This window comes from Nycticebus coucang, chromosome Y (assembly GCF_027406575.1).
Source record: "Nycticebus coucang isolate mNycCou1 chromosome Y, mNycCou1.pri, whole genome shotgun sequence".
Lineage (NCBI taxonomy): Eukaryota > Metazoa > Chordata > Mammalia > Primates > Lorisidae > Nycticebus > Nycticebus coucang.
In genome coordinates this window covers 31,620,493-31,642,297 of record NC_069805.1, presented here as the reverse complement: position 1 = coordinate 31,642,297, position 21,805 = coordinate 31,620,493, and the positions used below count along the sequence as shown (strand labels likewise).

The window sequence follows — 21,805 nt, the reverse complement described above, 5'->3', positions numbered from 1 at the left end:
TCTCTAGATCTTCAAAATATGACATTGATGCTTTGATGGGGATTGCATTAAATCTGTAGATTGTTTTGGGTAGTATGGACATTTTATGATGTTGATTCTTCTCAACTGTGAGTGAATATGGTGTGTTCTTTCACTTGTTAATGTCTTCTGCTATTTCTTTTCTCAGGATTTCATAGTTCTCTCTGTAGAAATTCTTCACATCCTTTGTTAAGTATATTCCCAAGCATTTCATTGCTTTTTTTAAGCTACTGTGAAGGAATAATGTGTCTTTGACCTTATTCTCAACTTGACTGTTACTGGCATACCATTCTGGAGGGGCCTGAGTTGTGGACCTTGATTTTATGTACTAAAACTTTTTATTCCTTGCTCACTTCCAGGAACCTTGTAGTTGAGTCTCTGGGGTTTCCAAAGTATAAAATCGTATAATCAGCAAAGAGGGAGATCTTGACCTCCTCTGCTCCTATTTCAATGCCATTAATATCCATCCCTTACCTGATTGCATTGGCTAGATCTTTCAGCACTAGGTTGAGTAGCAGTGGTGATAGTGGACCTCCTTGTCTGGTCCCAATTCTAAGTGCAAAAGCTTTCAGTTTTCCTCCATTCAGTATGCTATTGTTTGTGGGTTTGTTGTGGGGTGGTGTCTATCAGTTTAGGAAATGTCCCATCTATGCCTATTTTCTTAAGTGTTCTTGCAGAAAGGGATGGTGACTTTTGTTGAATGCTTGTTCTGCATCTATTGAGAGGCTCATATGGTCTTTCCTTCTGAATCTATTTAAACAGTGAATTATATTTATGGATTTATGAATCAACTTTCTATCCCTGGGATAAAACTCATTTGGTCATGATGTGTAATTTTTTAATGTGTAGCTGTACTCTGTTGGCTAGGATTTTATTGAATATTTTTGAATCAATATTTATTAATGATATCGGTCTGTAGTTTTCCTTTTTTGTTGGCTGTTCCTCTGGTTTTGGAATCAGGGTGATGTTTGTTTCATAGAACGTGTTGGGGAAGTTTCCTTCCTTTATGTTTTGGAATAGTTTCTGCAATATAGGTATTCTTTGAAGGTTTGCTAGAATTCCGGTGTGACACCAGCTGGTCCAGGACTTTTTGAGGGAAGATTTATTGTTATTGCAGTTCTGGTGCTTTATACTGGTTTGTTCAGAGTTTCTAGTTCTTTATGGTTGAGCTTAGGGGAGATGATATGAGTCCACATTTTGGTACAGTTCCTCTATGTTTTAGAATTTCTGAGAATATAGATTTTTGTAGAGTCACTGAAGATTTTTTGTATCTCTGTGGTTTCTATTGTTATTTTCCCTCTTTTATTTCTGATTGAAGTTATTAGAGATCTTTTCTGTTGCTAGTCAGTCTGGCCAAGGGTACTTTGATTTTATTAATATTTTAAAAGAAACAACTTTTTCTTTCTCCGATCTTTTGAATGGTCCTTATGTTCTCAATTTCATTAAATTCTGATTCTAGTTTATGTCTTTTCTCCTACTAGGTTTGAGATTGGATTATTCTTTCTTTTCCAGTTGCTTCAGATGGTTTATTGGGTTATTGATTTGCATTTTTTCTGTTTTTTGAATGAGAACATTTAATCCAATAACTTTTACCCTTAGGACTGCCTTTACAGTATCCCACAGGTTTTGATAGTATGTGGCTTCATTGTCATTTTTTCATGAAAGATAATGATTTATTTCTTTATCTCCTCCTTGACCCAGTTCTTTGCTCTAAGGTTACTTCATTTCTATGACTTTGTACAGGCATGCAGGCATAAGGATCTTTTTTTTTTAGTTGAGTTCTGCCTTTATTCCCTAATGATCTGGAAAGATACAAAATATAATTTCTATTCTTTAGATTTTGTTGAGGTTTGATTTGTGTCCATTTTTTTGGAATATAATCCATGAGCTGGAGAGAAGAACGCATACTCAGTAGTTTTTGGATTTATGTTCTATATATTTCCGTAAAACCCAATTGTTCTAGGCACACATTTAACTCCCTTGTTTATTTGTTTAGTTTCTGCTTGGAGAGTCAGTACAGTTTTGTCAGAGGAGTGTTGCAATGCCCACTTTATATGGTTTCACAGGATATCATGTTGTTCAAATTGGGTTAGGGTTCATTTTAAATGTCTGGGAGTGTTTCAGTTGTGTGCATAGATATTTAGGATTCAAATGTCTCATTGTTATATTGTTCCCTTGACCAGAGAATAGCATCCATCTTTGTTTTTGTTTATAGGTTTAAATCTAATAAACATCTCATAATATCTAAAAATACAATTGTACCCCCTATTTTCTCCTGATTTCCATTTGCCTGAAATGTTTTTTTTCCTACCATTCACTCTCTTTTTATCCTTCAGAAATCCCAATGATTTGAATGCTTGATCTTTTGGAGTAGTTCTATAACTTGCTCAGATAAAGATGTTTTTATTCTGCTTTTTTCCCAAGTCTCTTTGAATGATTAGGTTAGTTCAAAATTCTTGTCTTCCATTTCTGAGATTCTTTCTTCTCCATGTTCTGTTCTACTGCTGAGACTCCATACTGTTTGACTCTCCTTGAATGCCTCTTTCCATTTCTTAAGCTCTGCTATAATTGTGTCCAGATCCTTGGTGACTAAAACTAAATCTGGTGGGCTGAAGTCAGATCCAGAGGCTCCTGTATATGGAGTTGCTCACTCTACTTTACACCTAACTATTCAAACAAACTCTTCTTTTTCTCTGAAGTCCCAGCTGTGACAGATTCAAACTGAGGAGGCTTTTTGACTATGGTAGGGAAGGGAGATCTTGGGCCTACCATCTGCTTCCAAGGCTTTCCCGGATTGGGTTGCCTGTCAGAGACTAGGCCCATCCACTTTCAATTTGGCAGAAGTGGAGTCAGGGGCCAAACCTCCAGGAGGGGCCTTCTAGGCACAGATGCTAGACAATGCCATTCCAATGGGTAGGGAAAGTTCCCCCCTAGCAGGATGGAGGCTTAGGAGGGACCTTGTCATGCATTGTCAGTGCAGCCAAGCCACCATTTCCTCCAACAGGGTTGAGGCATGCTCAGTTCATTGGGCCACACAATGCAGAGATCTCTCAGAGTCCACATGGCCTGATAAAGACCCTGATGATTCTTGGTGACAGAGAAAGCAACCTCTGTAAACCATCGCTCCCTCAGTTGCTCTGAGGGGTGGGTAGGGTCCAAAGCACTTTCACCTGTTGTTGCCAGTGGGTGGGTCAACCCCCCCCCTCCAGTTTGGGCTGGGCTAGTGCTTCTAGTTGGTGCCACTGGAAAGCAGAGTTCTGCAGTGGGGGCAGACTGTTGGGCAACCCAAAAAAGAGAGGGTATTGGCTGTGGTCGAAAGGAAGCTAGTGCCAAAATTGCTCTCTATTCTGCCAGGCAGGATACAGACTCAGAAGCGCATATGCCTTGGTGCAAAAATAGTAGGATGTTTTATCCTTCTTGGGACTTCCTTATCAGGCAAGTGATGGCGTGTTTTGCTGTTTGCAGAAAGACTGCAGGTGGGAGAAGGCTCACCCTTACCCTTCTGTTTTCAGGAATCCTCTAGACTGATCCAATCTAACTCTCCTCAGTTCTCTTCCTTCCTCTTACTCATCTTGGTCCTCGCAGTTTGTCTGTGCAGGGTTACTGAACTCCTTGGTTCTTCTTGCAATCTAGCCCCCAATTACACTACTCTGGGTTACTTCATTAAAATTTCCCTCCTTCTGGATGAGAGTTTCCACAAAATCTGCCTCTAGTCAGCCATCTTATCCCTGTCCCAGCACCGGGCATGTGAGGAGAATATTATAATGACACACACACTAAAAAAGCAAGGAGCTCAGAAGATACAGTTGAAACAAAGGAACACTAAGAAGTTTGATTTTGAAATGGCCAAAACAATTTTTTTTTGGAAATTGGCATCAGAAATGTACCTCAGTCAAGAAATCCAAACTTTGTGGCTTAAAAGGAAATGAAGTGTGTGCTTCAAACAAAAAGGTGCAGTATTTCTGCTGCTATATCCACTAATAATGAAGTAAAACCAGTACATACTGTATGTGTTCCTGAGGCATTAGATGAGGACAGAGATGCTGAAAAGTACAAACCATGAAGCCTGAATCAGAAAATATGCATCCCTCCCCACCACATAGTGACAGATCATCAAAAGCATCTGTGTTTATAAAGGAAGAAATATGGCAGGATATGCAAAAGGGTAAGAATGAGGATGACATGTTACCAGTAGAATCCCCACCTTTGGAGAAGAAAAATTCAAGTTCAAAATGAAGTAGATGTTCATTTGTCACTGCTGCTTTTATCCTTTTTCAGTTCTCTGGTCCATTCTGATTTTCCACTTTTGCATGTTGTATTAATCACATCTATTCACCATTTTATTCTGAACTTCTTGAAATGACCAGAAAGCAGAACCTGGGGGCACCATGGTTTTTATTTTTATTATTATAATGTGTAGAAAAGACAAAACACAAGTAAGTGCTTGGCATGTTTTATATGCTTCAAAAGCAAATGTTTTATTTTTCCCTTTTTATTAAGTCTTGCTATGCTTTATTGAATTTATATCTTAATTGAGAAAGAGATGCATACAGCATATATATATATACACATATACATATATATATACACATATGTATACACATATGTATATATATATACACACATATATATATATATGTACACACACACACACACCATGGAGTGCTATTCAGCCATAAAAAGATGGAGACTTTACATCATTTGTTTTAACCTGAATGGAGTTGAAACACATTCTTCTTAGTAAAGTATCATAAGAATGGATAAGCAGACTGAAGCTAGCTTTCCACAGAGGCTCCCATCCATTAGGAGAGTTAAAGGACAAAAATTCAGCAAGTAACCTAGTGGATTTGAGCTGCACTAAGAGAGAAGGTTGAAGAATGCACATCAACCCCGCTGAGGCAAGCTGCGACCCCAACATACAAACAAAAGGTACAAAATCCATCACCATGTGGACGGGAGTCCCCTCCCCCATGAGAACAGCTCAGAGTGCCCCACAAACAATCGGGCAGAGTTCAAAGGTCCTCCAACTACACTCCACGGGACAGACCCTCTAACAACTGGACCTACCTCCCCTACTAGGGTGCCACAGCGTTCTCCTGCCAGGCATAAAACTGTATAAAACTGTGTATAGTCTCTACCTGGAATTCTGAGCTCCCAGCGCTCCTCTCCACTCACACTGAGGTCTGGAGGCCAGTCCCCAGGAGTTCAGAGTCTTAGGTGATTTCTCGAGGGGTGTGGACGAGGCCTTGATTGCAGCTGGTCGGCACCAGCTCTGGGCATGGGAGTGAGGAGAGGATGGTTGGCGGAGAGGGGACCGCACCGGAGCAGCAGTTCCCTGAGGCACAGTGCAACAGCCATCATTTGGTGACAATACGGCCAGACATAAAACTGTGTAAAACTGTGTGTGTTCTCTGCCCGTAACCCCAGGCTCCCAGTGCTCCCTGCAGTCCCCTCTGCTCTCGCTCTAAGGTCTGGAGGCCTGTTCCCCAGGGGTCCAGACTCTTGGGCGATTGCTCAAGGAGTATAGACAGTGCTGGGCTGCAGCCAGTCGGTGCAGACTCTGGGGCATGGGAGCAGAAAGAGGACGGTTGGTCAGAGGGGAGCTGCACTAGAGCAGCGGTTCTGTGAGGCATAAAACAGCAGCCCTCTTTTGCTAGCAATACAGCTCACTACTGAATATTCTGAAGCCACACCCCCGTCTCCCTGGGCAACCAGAGACTGTGAGTATAGGATTTGCCTGAGGCAACTCCAACTTGCAAACCAGGGAAACTCCCAGGGCGGGGCTGACCCAGAGGTCCACTTTACTGAACCTAAGATGCACCTGGCCCTCAGGGGATCATCAGCCTATAGACAATACAAGAGCAAAGACAAGCTGATTTGAAACTCAATTCAGCTTCTCTTCTGCAGGGGAACCGAAAATTTGGTCTGTTCTGTTCTGTCAGTAACATTAATCAGGGGCAAGACTGGACCTGAGTGAAAACCCCCCCAACCTTCATCAAGCGTCCAAGGTTGTCAGTCCTCACCTCCTCCAGCTAGAGAGAGGCTGAGCGCAGCGGCCTGGCAGACTTCCTTGTGATTCAGGCAGGTGCAAACTCCTGGAGTACTGGTTCACTACAGGCAACTTGATCAGCCAACTTCAGGTCTATCAGTGACTGGGTGAGACAGTGGTGCAAGGTGGGGAAGGAGGCAGCAAACTTACCAGACTGATCTGTTGGTTGGGTGGCTCCTCCTGACTCCACGCAGCACTGGAGCAAGCCACACCAGAGTAGTCCCCAGACCCCTGTGATCCAGTTCCCAGAGACCTCTTAAACTCTCTCACCCGAGACAGGTGCAGACTGAGACAATTGATTTGGACCTTTTGAACTGAACCAATCGCCTGAGGACAAATCAGGTGGTGCCGTGGGTGCACGGTGGTAGGAAGGTTTGATTTTTCTTTTCCAATTGTTTGCCGATGTGGGGTGGGGTGACTTAATTGCTGATATTTCTCCACAGCTGAGACTTCAATCCAGAGTATCTGTTTCACTAGGGTGGAACAGAAACCAACTTAAAACAAGAGAGAACCACTTAGCCCCACCACACCAGACAGGGTCCCAGTTTCTCAGGCCACAGCACTGTACAGGCCCTCAACAAAGCCCCAGGGGGGAAAAACCAAAGGGAGTAAAACAACCATGGGGCAGATTCAGCGAAAAACTCTGGTAACATGAATAATCAGAATAGATCAACACCCCCAAGGAAAGATATGGCAGATGTAATTGAAGATCCCATTCATAAACAACTGGCTGAGATGTCAGAAATCGAATTCAGAATTTGAATTGCAGACAAGATTAATAAAGTGGAATTAGGAATTTGAGGAGAAATTCAAAAGTTGTCTCAAGAATTTAGTGAATTTAAAGACAAAACCACCAAAGACTTAGACATACTGAAGCAAGAATTTGCAGCCCTCAAAGATATGAAAAATACAGTAGAATCCCTCAGCAACAGAATGGAGCAAGCAGAAGAAAGGATTTCTGACACTGAAGATAAAGCCTTTGAACACTCCCAAACTCTCAAAGAGGAAGAGAAATGGAGAGCAAAAACGGATCATTCTCTCCGAGAGCTCTGGGATAATTCGAAGAAGGCGAATATCCGAATCATTGGAGTTCCAGAAAAAGATGAAGTGGCCTCGCTGGACACAGAGGCCCTTCTGCATGATATTATGACAGAGAATTTTCCAGACATGCGTAAAGATTCTGAAATTCAGATAGCGGACAGATTCAGAACCCCAGCACGACTCAACCCCAATAAGACATCCCCAAGGCATATCATAATTAACATCACTAAAGTTAATACGAAGGAGAAAATTCTCAAAGCTTCCAGGAGAAAGAAAACCGTTATCTTCAAAGGGAAGAATATTATAATGACTGCAGATCTCTCTGCTGAAATTTTTTAAGCCAGAAGAAAATGGTCACTGAGTTTTAATCTCCTAAAGCAAAATAACTTTCAACCCCGGATCTTGTATCCAGCTAAACTGAGTTTCGTTTATCATGGAGAAATTAAATACTTTAATGTCATTCATATGTTGAAGAAATTTGCCATAACCAAACCAGCTCTTCAGGATATTCTCAGACCTATCCTCCATAATGACCAACCCAATCCTATACCAAAAAGTAAACTCACTCATAAACTTTGGATGAAACTCCAATTTCGACACTGGCGAAAGGATTAAAAATGGCCACTGGACTTTTGAAAAACTCGATACCCAAAACTTCACCAGACTTATCAATATTCTCCATTAATATGAATGGCTTAAACTGTCCTCTAAAGAGGCATAGGTTAGCTGACTAGATACAAAAACACAGGCCAGATATTTGTTGCATACAAGAGTCACATCTTAACTTAAAAGACAAATACAGACTCCGGATGAAAGGATGGTCATCCATATTTCAGGCAAATGGTAATCATAAAGAAGCAGGTGTTGCAATTCTATTTGTAGATACAATAGGCTTTAAACCAACAAAATTAAGGAAGGACAAGAATGGTCACTTGATAATTGTTAAGGGTAATAGTTAATATTATGAGATCTCAATTATTAATATCTATGCACCCAACCAGAATGCACCTCAATTTATAAGAGAAACTCTAAGAGATATGAGCAACTTGATTTCCTCCAGCTCCATAATAGTCGGAGATTTCAACACTCCTTTGGCAGTGTTGGATCGATCCTCCAACAAGAAGCTGAGCAAAGAAATCTTAGATTTAAACCTAACCATCCAACATTTGGATTTAGCAGACATCTACAGAAGAATTCATCCCAACAAAACTGAATACACATACTTCTCATCAGCTCATGGAACTTACTCAGAAATCGATCACAAGTCTAACCTCAGTAAATTTAAAGGAATTGAAATTATTCCATGCATCTTCTCATACCATCATGGAATAAGACCTGAGCTGAGTAACAACAGGAATCTGCATACTCATATGCCGCGGACCACCCTGTCGGTGGGCTCCAGTTCGAGGGAAAGCAGGGAGAAGGAACGAGGAAGGTTGAGAGATCGGCGGAGGAATGACAGTCTGGCACACTACGGGTTAAAGTATGCAGCTGCAAATTTTACTGAGAGCATATGTTGGTATTTATACATTTTCTTTCCAAGGTTCAAAAAATGCAATCTTCATTCTGCTTATGCTTGTAAATTATCTTTGTGTCTGCATATGCGGTTTATCATGCATTACATGTTCTCAAGGTTTTGCTCTCCGGAGGGAGGTGATTATCAGTAACACCTGCTTACTCCCTCTTTAGGAATGTCAAGGCTTGTAACTCTTCTCAGTCCTGCAACTCTTCTCAGTTTCTTGTGATCTTTTTTTTTTTTTTTAAAACAGCTGGACATATTCTTTTATGTATAATGCTTGACTTCTTCTATATATATTTTCTATATTTTTTTACTCCTATTAGTAACTATACTTTGATTCATAATTGATTGTTTGACAAACATTAAAATACTCTATTGATTTGTATTACATATGCAATTAGTGAAGCAAGATGTTTGAACAAAACCTTATTGTGGGAGGTTATGTCTTGTAAAAGTCCTGCTCTAGTTCACTGATATTTATGGTGGGAAAAACCTCTTTGTGTGCTCATTAGTGGTGCCACTGAGTCTAGCAAGCTCATGAGGTTGTGTTATATTTGGATGAACAGTGTATTGTGTTCATTCTTAAGAAAGTACATATTGATAGTTTATCAGAACAAACAGACTTCTGGTACAGAATGACAAGCACATGAATAGATGCCACAATCTTTAAACTTAAGCGGGTAACTGAGCATGCTAGGCAACATTTCTGATGCCGTGCATACTGGGGGCGCTGGGGGCTAAGCTCCGTGGAGCACAATCCACCTTCCCGTTGTTCTAGAACGCGGACAGCGCCGCCTCACTACGGCTGTGGTGCCGTGGGCGCGGCACTCATACAAAAACATGGAAGTTAAATAACCTTATGCTGAATGATAGCTGGGTCAGAGATGAGATAAAGAAAGAAATCGCTAATTTTTTGGAACAAAACAACAATGAAGACACAAACTATCAGAACCTCTGGGACACCGCAAAGGCAGTTCTAAGAGGGATATTTATAGCACTGCAAGCCTTCCTCAAGAGAACGGAAAGAGAGGAAGTTAACAACTTACTGGGACATCTCAAGCAACAGGAAAAGGAAGAACATTCCAACCCAAAACACAGTAGATAAAAAGAAATAATCAAAATTAGAGTAGAATTAAATGAAATTGAAAACAAAAGAATAATACAACAGATCAATAAATCAAAAAGCTGGTTTTTTGAAAAGGTCAATAAAATAGATAAACTTTTGGCCAACCTAATCAGGAAAAAAAAAGAGTAAACTCTCTAATCTCATCATCAGAAACAACAACGATGAAATAACAACAGACTCCTCAGAAATCAAAAAAAATCCTTAATGAATATTACAAGAAACTTTATTCTCAGAAATATGAAAATCTGAAGGAAATTTACCAATACTTGGAAGCACGTCACCTTCCAAGACTTAGCCGGAATCAAGTGGAAATGTTGAACAGGCCTATATCAACTTTGGAAATAGCATCAACCATACAAAACCTCCCTAAAAAGAAAAGCCCAGGACCAGATGGTTTCATGTCAGAATTCTACCAAACCTTTAAAGAGGAATTAGTACCTATATTACTCAAGCTGTTCTAAAAGGTAGAAAAAGAAGGAAGACTACCCAACACCTTCTATGAAGCAAACATCACCCTGACCCCAAACCAGGAAAAGACCCAACAAGAAAAGAAAATTATAGACCAATGTCACTAATGAATATAGATGCAAAAATATTCAACAAGATCCTAACAAACAGAATCCAGCAACACATCAAACAAATTATACATCATGACCAAGTCGGTTTTATCCCAGAGTCTCAAGGCTGGTTCAATATATGTAAATCTATAAATGTAACCCAGCACATAAATTAAAAAACAAAGACCATATGATTCTCTCAATCGATGCAGAAAAAGTTTTTGATAATATCCAACATCCCTTCATGATCAGAACACTTAAGAAAATAGGTATAGAAGGGACATTTCTTAAACTGATAGAGGCCATCTACAGCAAACCCACAGCTAATATCATATTGAATGGAGTTAAATTGGAATCATTTCCACTCAGATCAGGAACCAGACAAGGCTGCCCATTGTCTCCATTGCTTTTTAACATTGTAATGGAAGTTTTAGCCACCGCAATTAGGGAAGAAAAGGCAATCAAGGGTATCCATAGTATATCTGGAAAACACTAGGGACTCTACTACTAAACTCTTAGAAGTGATCAAGGAATACAGCAGCGTCTCAGATTACAAAATCAACATTCATAAATCGGTAGCCTTTATATATACCAACAATAGTCAAGTTGAAAAAACAGTTAAGGTCTCTATCCTGTTCACAGTAGTGCCAAAGAAGATGAAATATTTGGGAATTTATCTAACAAAGGACATGAAAGATGTCTATAAAGAGAACTATGAAACTCTAAGAAAAGAAATAGCTGAAAATATTAACAAATGGAAAAACATACCATGCTCATGGCTGGGAAGAATCAACATTGTTAAAATGTCCATACTACCCAAAGCAATATATAATTTCAATGCAATCCCTATTAAAGCTCCACTGTCATACTTTAAAGATCTTGAAAAAACAATACTTCGTTTATATGGAATCACAAAAAACCTCTAATAGCCTAGACATTACTCAGAAATAAAAATAAAGCAGGAGGAATTACTTTACCAGACCTCAGACTATACTACCAATCGATAGTGATCAAACAGCATGGTATTGGCAGAAAAACAGAGAAGTAGATGTCTGGAACAGAATAGAGAACCAAGAGATGAATCCAGCTTCTTAACATTATTTAATCTTTGACAAGCCAATTAAAAACATTCAGTGGGGAAAAGATTCCCTATTTAACAAATGGTGCTGGGTTAACTGGCTGGTAACCTGCAGAAGGCTGAAACTGGACCCACACCTTTCACCATTAACAAAGATAGACTCAGTGGATTAAAGATTTAAACTTAAGACATGAAACTAAAAATACTAGAAGAGAGTGCAGGGAAAACCCTTGAGGAAATCGGTCTGGGCGAGTATTTTATGAGGAGGACCCCCCGGTCAATTGAAGCCGTGTCAAAAATACACTACTGGAACTTGATCCAACTAAAAAGCTGCACAGCCAAGAACACATTAAAGCAAGAAAACAGCCCTCAGAATGGGAGAAGATATTTGCATGTTATGTCTCCTACAAAGTTTAATAACCAGAATCCACAGAGAATTCAAATGCATTAGGAAAACTAGAACAAGGGATCCCATCGCAGGCTGGGCAAGGGATTTGAAGAGCAACTTCTCTGAAGAAGATAGGTGTGCAGCCTTCAGACATATGAAAAAATGCTCATCATCTTTAATAATCACAGAAATAGAAATCAAAACTGGTTGAGTTATCATCTAACTCCAGTGAGACTAGCCTATATCACAAAATCCCATGACCAGAGATGTTGGCGTGGATGTGGAGAAAAGGGAACACTTTTGCATGGCTGTTGGGAATGCAAATTAATACATTCCTTTTGGAAAGAGATATGGAGAACACTAGAGATCTAAAAATAGATCTACCATTCAATCCTGTAATCCCTCTACTGGGCATATACCTAGAAGACCAAAAATCACATCATAACAAAGATATTTGTACCAGAATGTTTATTGTAGCCCAATTCATAATTGCTAAGTCATGGAAAAAGCCCAAGTGCCTATCAATCCACGAATGGATTAATAAATTGTGGTATATGTACACCATGGAACATTATGCAGCCTTAAAGAAAGATGAAGACTTTATCTCTTTCATATTTACATGGATGTAGCTGGAACATACTCTTCTTAGTAAAGTATCTCAAGAATGGAAGAAAAAGTACCCAATGTACTCAGCCCTACCATGAAACTAATTTAGCGTTTTCACATAAAAGCTATAACCCAGTTACAACCTAAGAATAGGGAGAAGGGGGAATGGGAGGGGAGGGAGGGGGGAAGTGGTGGAGGGTAGGGGATTGGTGGGATTACATCAGTGGTGCATCTTACAAGGGTATATGTGAAATGGTACATGTGGAATGTAAGTGTCTTGGCACAGTGACTGAGAGAATGCCAGGAAGGCTATGTTAACCAGTGTGATGAAAGTGTGTCAAATGGTCTGTGAAGCTAGTGAATGATGCCCCATGATCATATCAATGTACACAGCTATGATTTAATAAATAATAAAAAATAGAATGGATAAGCAAGTATCCAATATACTCAATACTAATATGAAACCAATATATAAACAATTACAAGCCCACATCTAACAAAAATGCTAGTCTCATGAGATGGAGGAGAGAGGAGGCGGAGAGGAGAGAAGATGAAGGGAGGGTGATTGGTGGGATCCGATCTAATGTGCACAATGTCAAAGTGTTCAGCATGTATCCTGGGTGAAGGGCTCAACTAAAAATTGAAAATTATTTTAGAAATGAAAACAATGTAATCTAAAAGTTTATGCCCTCATCTCAATCTAAAGTTTGAAAAATATAAATTTGTTTTAACGTATTATTTCCCTAAATAAAGAAGCTTTGATAATGTTCAGTTTATGTTCATAATGACATACTCCAAAGGTTCCCATTTGGCCAATACTAATTTATCACCAACATATTTCTAGAATAAGGAATATCAATTTATTTAATGTTGTAAGTATTATAGTCAGTATATTGTATGTTCTTATAATGTTCACTTATTTTTGGTGGGGAGTGAAGATTAGAGTTATGTATTTTGAAGAAAATTCCTTGTTGTCATAGGCATATAAATTTATATTTTCTCAATTAACCATTGAATATTAGGTGAGTCTTTCTTTTTTTTTTTTAGCTCCCTGTTTAGTTCACAGAATCAGTCATGAAAAACAGATGTAATACAGGCTTCATCTGGAGACCAAATATGAAGTCTTCAATTGCAGTGTTCTGCTTTTAAACAGATACTGCTTTTATTATAACTGCTTTTGCATAAAAAATTCTGATTGGGAAATTTTCATGAACCTTAATACTTTAATTTAAGGTAGTGATTAGGAAATCTTCAAGGACCTTAGTATTTTAATTTATTTAAAACTCAGTGTTGTTATTAATTTTCACAGAGCATCTCACAGAATCTTAAAAAGAAGGATCTTGGGTATTCGTCTGAGGCTTCTAATCAAAAAGGAAAAAATACAGTAAATGAACAAGTCGAAGGTAACAATTGTATATTTCTGAAAAAGCTATTTGACACAAAATTTGCTTAAAATGCATTGATATATTGTAAGAGCCAAGGAAAGTCACCAATTGCATGCATACAAGGAGAAGAAAGAGAAGTGATATGGTGATAAGTTGTGCGTGTTCTTTTAATTTTTTTATTAAATCATAACTATATTCATTTATGGAGCATAATATGGTGATTTGATATACAATTGGAATGCTTAAATCAAACTGATTAACATAACCACCACTTCATTTATTTTTTATGGTAAGACATAATTTACTCTTCAGTTATTTTGAAGTATACATTTGCATTATGCACTTTAGGTGAGATCCAAGCAAATTACCTCCCTCTTCCCACTTATCACCTTCCCTCTTCCCCTCCCATCTCCCATTCCCCTTGTTAGACTGTATTTGTGTTTTGTCATTCATATGAGAGTATAAGTGTTTATATATTGGTTTCATAATAGTATTGAGTACATTGAACACTTTTTTTTTGTTTGTTTGTTTCCATTCTTGAGATATTTTACTGAGAAGAATATGTTCCAACTGCATCCAGGTAAAAATAAAAGATGTAAAGTCTCCATTTTAATTCATTTATTCACTTATTTGTTTATTTATTGTTTGTTTGTGATTCATTGCGGGTACAAAGAATAAGTTTACACTGATTGCATTTGTTAGATGAAGTCCCTCTTATAGTTGTGTCCCACGCACAAGAGGTGTAACATACCCTGCCACCCCAGCCCTTTCCCTCCACCCCTCTTCCCACTTGCTCATTCTCTTAGCCCCCGCCCCTGTATTAGGGGCTGCCTTCATATTGGAATAGAGTACATTGGATTCTTGCTTCTCCATTCTTTTGATGCTTTACTAAGAAAACTTTGTTCCACCAAGTCTCCATTTTTTTATGGCTGAATATTTTCCATGGTATAATTATAAAGCTCTTTTGCATCCTTTGTAAGATAAATTCTCAGATATTTCATCATCTTTGGCACTACTGTAAAAGGAACAGAATCTTTGATTATATTTTCAGTTTGACTATCATTGGAATATATAAAAGCTACTGATTTCTAGGTATGGATTTTGTGTCCTGAGACACTGCTATATTCCTTGATCAGTTCTAAAAGCTTTGTAGTTGGGTCCCTGGGTTTTCCAGATATAAGATCATGTCATATGTGAAAAGCAAGAGTTTGACCTCTTCTGTCCCCATTTGAATACCCTTGATCTCCTTCACTTACCTGATTGAAATGGATGTTGAATAGCAGTGGAGACACTATCTTTGTCTAGTTCCAGATCTGAGTGGAAATGTTTTCAATTTTACTTCATTCAATTTGATATTGACTGTGGGTTTTCTGTAGATGGCCTCTATCAGTTTAAGAAATGTCCCATCTAACCCTGTTTTCCTAAGTGTTCCAAACATGAAATGATCTCGATTATCAGAAGCCTTTTCTGCATCAATAGATAGAATCATGTGGTGATATTTTTTTTTTATTTTTTTATGCGCTATGTTATATTTCTAGATTTATGTATGTTGAACCAAACTCATAACCCTGGGATAAAACCAACTTGATCATGGTATAAAACTTTTTTGATGTGTCACTGAATTCTGTTTGCTGGGATCTTATTGAATATTTTTGCATCGATATCCATTAATGATATTCATGTATATTTTTCTTCCTTTGTTGGGGCCTTACATGTTTTGAGGATCAAGGTGATATTTGCTTTGTAAAATGTGTTGGGGAGGATTTCTTCCTTTTCTATGTTTTGGAATAGGTTATGTAATATAGGTACTAGTTCCTCTTTGAAGGTTTGATAGAATTCTGATGTGCAACCGTTTGAATTTTTATTTTGGGGAGATTTTGTATAGTTGATAGTTTAGTGCTTGATAAAGGTCTATTCAAAATTTCTAATTCTTTCTGGTTCCATCTAGGAAGGTGAGATGCTTACAGGTATTGGTCAATTTCCTTTATATTATCATGTATCTGAGAATAGAGTTATTTTGTGGTAGTCATTAAGAATTTTTTGAATTTTTGTGGTATCTGTGTTCCCCCCCTTTACTGTTTCTGATTGATGTTCTTAGAGATTTTATTTTTCTTCTTTTGCTTAGTCTAGCCAAAGGTTAATTAATTTTATTAATCTTTTCAAAAACCCAACTTTCTGTTATGATGACCTACTGAGTGATTCTTTTATTTTCAATTATATTTAATTCTGCTCTAAGTTTGGTTATTTCTTTTCATCTGCTGGGTTTGCAGTTGGATTTATCTTTCATTTCCTGTTGCTTAAGATAGCCTATTAGGTTGCTGACTTGCTCTCCTCTTGTTTTATTTTTTTTTATTATTTATTTATTTATTTTTTTTGTAGAGACAGAGTCTCACTTTATGGCCCTCGGTAGAGTGCCGTGGCCTCACACAGCTCATAGCAACCTCCAACTCCTGGGCTTAAGCGATTCTCTTGCCTCAGCCTCTTCTTGATGAAGACTTCTAATGCTATGAACTTCCCTCTTAGGACTGCCTTTGCAGTATCCCACAGGTTTTGATAGTTTGTGTCTTCATTATCATTTTGTTCAGCAAATCTGATGATTTCTTTCTTAATCTCATCTTTGACCTAGCTATCATTTATACTAAGGTTATTTCACTTCCATGACTTTGAGTAGGAATATTTCTTTTGCTAGAAGGTATAATTGGTATTATTTTAAATGCGTTGAGGTTAGACTTGTGTTTGAAGATATGATCAGTTTTGAAGATATGATCTGTGGGCTGGTGAAAAAAATGTGTATTCAGTTTTATTAGGATGAAAGATTCTGTAGTTGTCGGTTATGTCCATTCTTTTCAAGGTTCAAGTTTAAGACCATTATTTCTTAGTTTCTTTTTGGATGATCTATCCTGAATAGCTAAAGGGGTATTTAAAATGTCCAGTTATTTATAGTACAGGAAGATATCATATTGTTCAGATCCATTAGGGTTTGTTTTGTAAATAGAGGAACATTCAGAAAGGGCACATAAATGTTAATTATTGAAAGCTATTCATGTTGATTGTTGCCCTTGACAAATATTTAGTATCGTCCTTGTATTTTTTTATTTGTTTTTGTTTTAATTCAATTATATCTGCAAATAAGATTGCTATCCCTGCTTTTTTCTGATGTCCATTTGCCTGTTCTCCATTCATTCGCTCTGAGTATTTCTTTGTCCTTTGAGGTAAGATGAGACGCCATTGGAAACAATTACTGGCCTTAGTTTTTTAAAACCAGTCAGCCATTCTGTGCCTTTAGGGGAGAATTTAGGCTATTCACATTAATTGAGATAATTGATAGGTATGGTAGTATTTTGGTTGTTTTGTTTTTCAAATGTCTATTGCATATTTTTAACCCTTTGACCATTGTGAAATCTAGGCTTTGTTGTTCAAATTCTGGGTGTATTTCTTTGGGTTGTAGACAACTGTGCTGGTCATTACGGAAAATGGTTCTGTGTATTTCCTGGATAGCTCATCTTGTTATGGCAAATTTCCTCAACATGTGGGTATCAGTGAAGTATTTGATTTCTCCATCACAAATGAAACTCATTTTATCTGGATATGGGATTCTGAGCTAAAAGTTATTTTGTTTTAGGAGATTGAAGGTCCATGATGATCCTCTTCTGCCTTGAAAAACTTTGGCTAAAAGATGTGCGGTTAACCTAGTATTTTTCCCTTTGTCGGTTAGATTTTTGTTACACCTGGCTGTTTGAAGGACTTTTTCCTTGATATTAACTTTGGCAAAGTTAAATACAATGTATCTAAGAAATGGTTTATTTGGATTGCATTGCGCTTGGGTTCTGAAACTTTCTACTATCTGAAATTTTGTATCTCTTGCAATGCTTTGGAAATTCTCCTGCATAATATCTTGGAGTCAAGCATTTGTGCCTTAAGGATCATCATTTTCTTCTTCAGGAATCTCTATCCTTTGGATGTTCGATCTTTTGGAATGGCCCCACAACTCTTTCAGAGAATGTTCTGTTCTGATTCTCCTGTTTTCTGCCTGTTTGAATAATTGGTATCATTCAAAAGCCTTGTCTTTAATTTCTGATACACTTTATTACCTGCTAAACTCAATTAGTGAGGAACCCTACTGTATTTCAAAGTTCTGAGAACACTTTTTTCATTTCATTAAGCTCTGCTATATCTTTCTCATTATATTCATATCCTTGGTGACTTTGTCTTTGAATTCTTTAGTTTCTTGAGACAACTTTTGAACAGTTTTTTGGATGTCTCTTTTCATCTTTTCCTCCACTCTATTCATCTTATTTTTCAGCCATATTCTGAATTCTGTTTCTGACATTTGAGCCACTTCTCTATGAATAGTATCTTTTGTTGTATCTCCTTTTTCATCCATTGGTGTATGTGATCTTCACTGATTTTTCATGTTGCCAAAGTTCTTCCACTGGTTCTTCCTCAGGAGTATTTTCTTCAATATTGCATTTAAAACTTGTGGGGCGAGTTTGGTTTGGTGGCTTCAGGTACTGGTGCTAAGCAGTCCATTACCAATGACCTGGAGCTTGTGATTGTGGCTTTTCCCCTACAGCCTTTGACCATTGTGAAAGGTCAATCCTGTTGAATCTCAGCTGTAGAACTATATCAACATCTGGGTTGCCCCACCTCCCCCACACTAGTAACAGCTAGAGGAGGAGAATCTATAACTCTCCACTACAAAACAACTACAACTCAACTTTGGAGGGTCCCCAGGTAGACATTCCAGGTTGAAAGTTCTAATCAGATTGTCCCAGGGAGTACAATCACTGTTCACGAGAAAGAGTTCAGAGTTTCAAGCATCCAGATTTAGGAATTCACAGGCATTCTGTCCAGCAAACCCATGGGGCTAGACTCTGGTCCCCTCTCGTGGGTAAGGGAGTCAGGAAAGTTGCCCATTAATGTCAGAACTTGGATGTCAGTTCCTCTGCCAGCTGCACACCATCTCCATATCCCTGTCTCTCCAGACACCACTCTCTCTCTGCAGCCCCCGTTTCCTCACTAGTTGCTGTCTGTGATGCCATCTAGAGGTCTACACAATGCCTGGGCCTGTGAATTCACCAAACACTCTGGGCTCTGCAGGGGGTATACTTTCAGGCATCCAGGCTCCTGGCAAAGGGTTAACTGTGCATTCAGATTTTCAGGGAAAATATTTGATTGATTTTATGACCAGTCGGATGGCACCTAAGCTCACAGGTGGGAACTCCCGGGAAGAAGAAGACAGGGAGGAAGTACATTAAGTGAAAAGGATCAGGTGGCATGATTCAGGCTGGTCAAATGATACAATTTCTGGAGAGGGTGCATGGGTGGCAAGGGCCTACGTATTATGGGGTGAAGCGGTAGAATGGTTCTGGGCGAGTGAATTTGAACAGTCCCTGCCCTGAGTCTCCAAGGCAGCTACTGCTGCTGCCACAGATAGTGGGAGCCCAGAGAGCTGCTGGGTTTGTGCCTGATTAACTTTCTAGCAGGAGAATGCTCATGGAGGTGGTCACTGCCAAAGTGAAAGGTTTGCTTCCAGAGGAGATAATGGACACTGGTATAACTTCAGTTGGTGACCATAGTATTGAAGCTGGGGAAGACCCAATTCCCATAGAGACAGAAGTGGAAGAAATTGTCAACATAAATTTTACTGGTGACTCTACAGCCATGCCTATTTCCACGGAACCAATCACAGTGGACAGTAAGCACACTAACCAAGTTACAGCGAATGCCATAATTCCTAAGGCAGATTGTAACACCACAATGAAACCAGCTTTTCCAAGTGGCATTCACAAATTTGGTGCTCAGACTCCTATGACTATATCAGTCCATCATATTATGTTAAACAAAGTATCACAGACAGCTGATGTTAAACTGGTAGTCAGAAACTTAAACCAGATGAACAGAAGTTAATTTTAACCACTTTGGTTAAGTCTCGTTCTAGCACTACCCCAAAGACAACTACCACAGACTCAGAAAGTTACAACTGAGGCCCAATCATGAGATACTAAGTTACCACTGCAGCAAATTAAAATAGTTAATCATGGGAAGAAGGCCAGAGTTGAAACCTGTCATTGGAGTCTCAGCACTGAACCTAGGAAGCCAACAGATGAATAGTGTAACACAGCCCTTGTTATAGACCAAACAGTAAAAAACACTACAGATTGCTAAGAAGCCTCAAATACCAACCTCCGGTTTGGTAATGAAGAAGCTGATCTTTGCAAAACCAAGTAGTAGGAAAGCAGTTACAGGACAGACAACTCAAAGTATCACCTCCAGTCATTGCAGGTAGGGTTCTTTCACAGTCTATTCCCAGAACTCCATCAAAGACCACAACAATATCTGAAAGTGGTTTTATTGGATCGCCTTTAAATTATACAACACAGACACTAAAGAAAATAGCCATATCTCCTTTGAATTCACCAAATAAGGCAGTGGAATCAACTGTGCAGACCATCACTGTTAGGGGAGTAAGCACATCAAAGTTTAAAGCAATTGCACGTCTGGAAAGTGCTCTCAATGTCCGGAAGATTCAGTTACCTGGAAGCAAGTTTTATTTTGTCTGACTTGTTACTGCCACACAACCAGTAGCTCACCCCAGCCAGATAGAATCCCAGTAAAAACACTCAAAGACAGTAAGGAAAGACATTGGTTGTGAATACAACCCCAGTTCAGATGTCCGTTCCAATTATCATGGCTTAGGTTGTCAAACAAGTTGCTCCCAACCAATCTAACTTCACAAATCATAACTACCAGCCACCCACAGGACCGGCTCATCATGCCTGCCGCAACACTGCCACAGATTCAGCCCAACCTCACCAACGGGCCACCAGGCCTTGTCCTGGCAGTGTCTTGGCCACAGCTCTGGGAGCAGGGATTGTGGGCTATGCTGTGCTTCCAGCTCAGTACTTTACTCAGCTACAGTAGTCTTCATACGTGTCTGTAGCAAGCTATTCTAACTTCGTTGGAATATTTGGTATCCAGATCCAGTCGAGGCTTCCATTCAATGGTATAATCCCATCTGTGTCTTCCATTGGGTCTAGAAAGCCCTGTAAGTGTGTAATATCACTGTGTTTGGCATTATATTCTGATTGCTTTGCAAATAGTGAATTTTACAACATCCACAATTGTACTAGTTATTATAACAATTTGTAACATGAAAATGAAAGGCAAAAAGCAATAAAAGCATGCCTTGACAGAAATCCAGAAGGCTTCAAGGGAAGGGAAAGGGGGGAGAATCAGATTGATATCATAGCAAAGGATGTAATTGCAAATGATCAGGCTGTCTTAAAAACTATTGTGAATGCTATGAGGCAAAAATAATGTGTTCCTCAATATACAAATGTAATGGGTGTAAAATTTTGAGAAAGCCCAGAAAGAAAGACATTGATGTACTTGGCAGAGGCAGCTGAAGTAAGAGTACAGCAACAAACAGCGGCAAAGACTAAGTTGTCTTCTCCAATTTCAGACTTGTTTACTAGGCCAAACCAACTTTGAATAGTGGATGAGGAAAATTGTTGTTTACAGTCGTGACTAAGGAAGTAGCTGAAGCCATGTGTGACTACCTTCTTGCCCAGACAGAGCAGGCAGACAAGAGGGAAAATAAAAAGCAGCAGCTGAAAGGGTAATAGGAACACATTTATAAGAGGGATTTTGCTTGACAAATGCAATTAGTGTAAACTGGATGTTTGTACGCTCAATGAATCCCCAACAATAAAAAAAGTAAAGAATTTGGATGCGGTTTGATGAGCATCATTAACTTAGCAGGAAAAGCAAAATGTGACCCCTGTGCCATGAATTGCTAACTCTTGCACAAAAGACTGATAAATGGAACAGTAAAGAAAATTTAAGGTGCAGGGACACTTGATTTTTTGGAAAATGGTTTAACAATTACTGTGCTTTAATTCACTTCTTGTTTTAAGAGATTCGAATTATAACATTGAAAGAGAAGAGATTTAAAATGAGGAAATTAGTGCCTTTTAAATCTTACTTAAATCGGCTTATGGCCTAAATTTAAGTTTTCTTTCTTGTATTATGTAGA

At 38.8% G+C, this 21,805-nt stretch overlaps 1 pseudogene; it reads left to right on the top strand.

The window, feature by feature from the left end:
• The first annotated feature begins 19,236 nt into the window (after positions 1 to 19,236).
• On the top strand, positions 19,237 to 21,569 carry LOC128579101 (protein lin-54 homolog; annotated as a pseudogene).
• Positions 21,570 to 21,805: the final 236 nt, after the last annotated feature.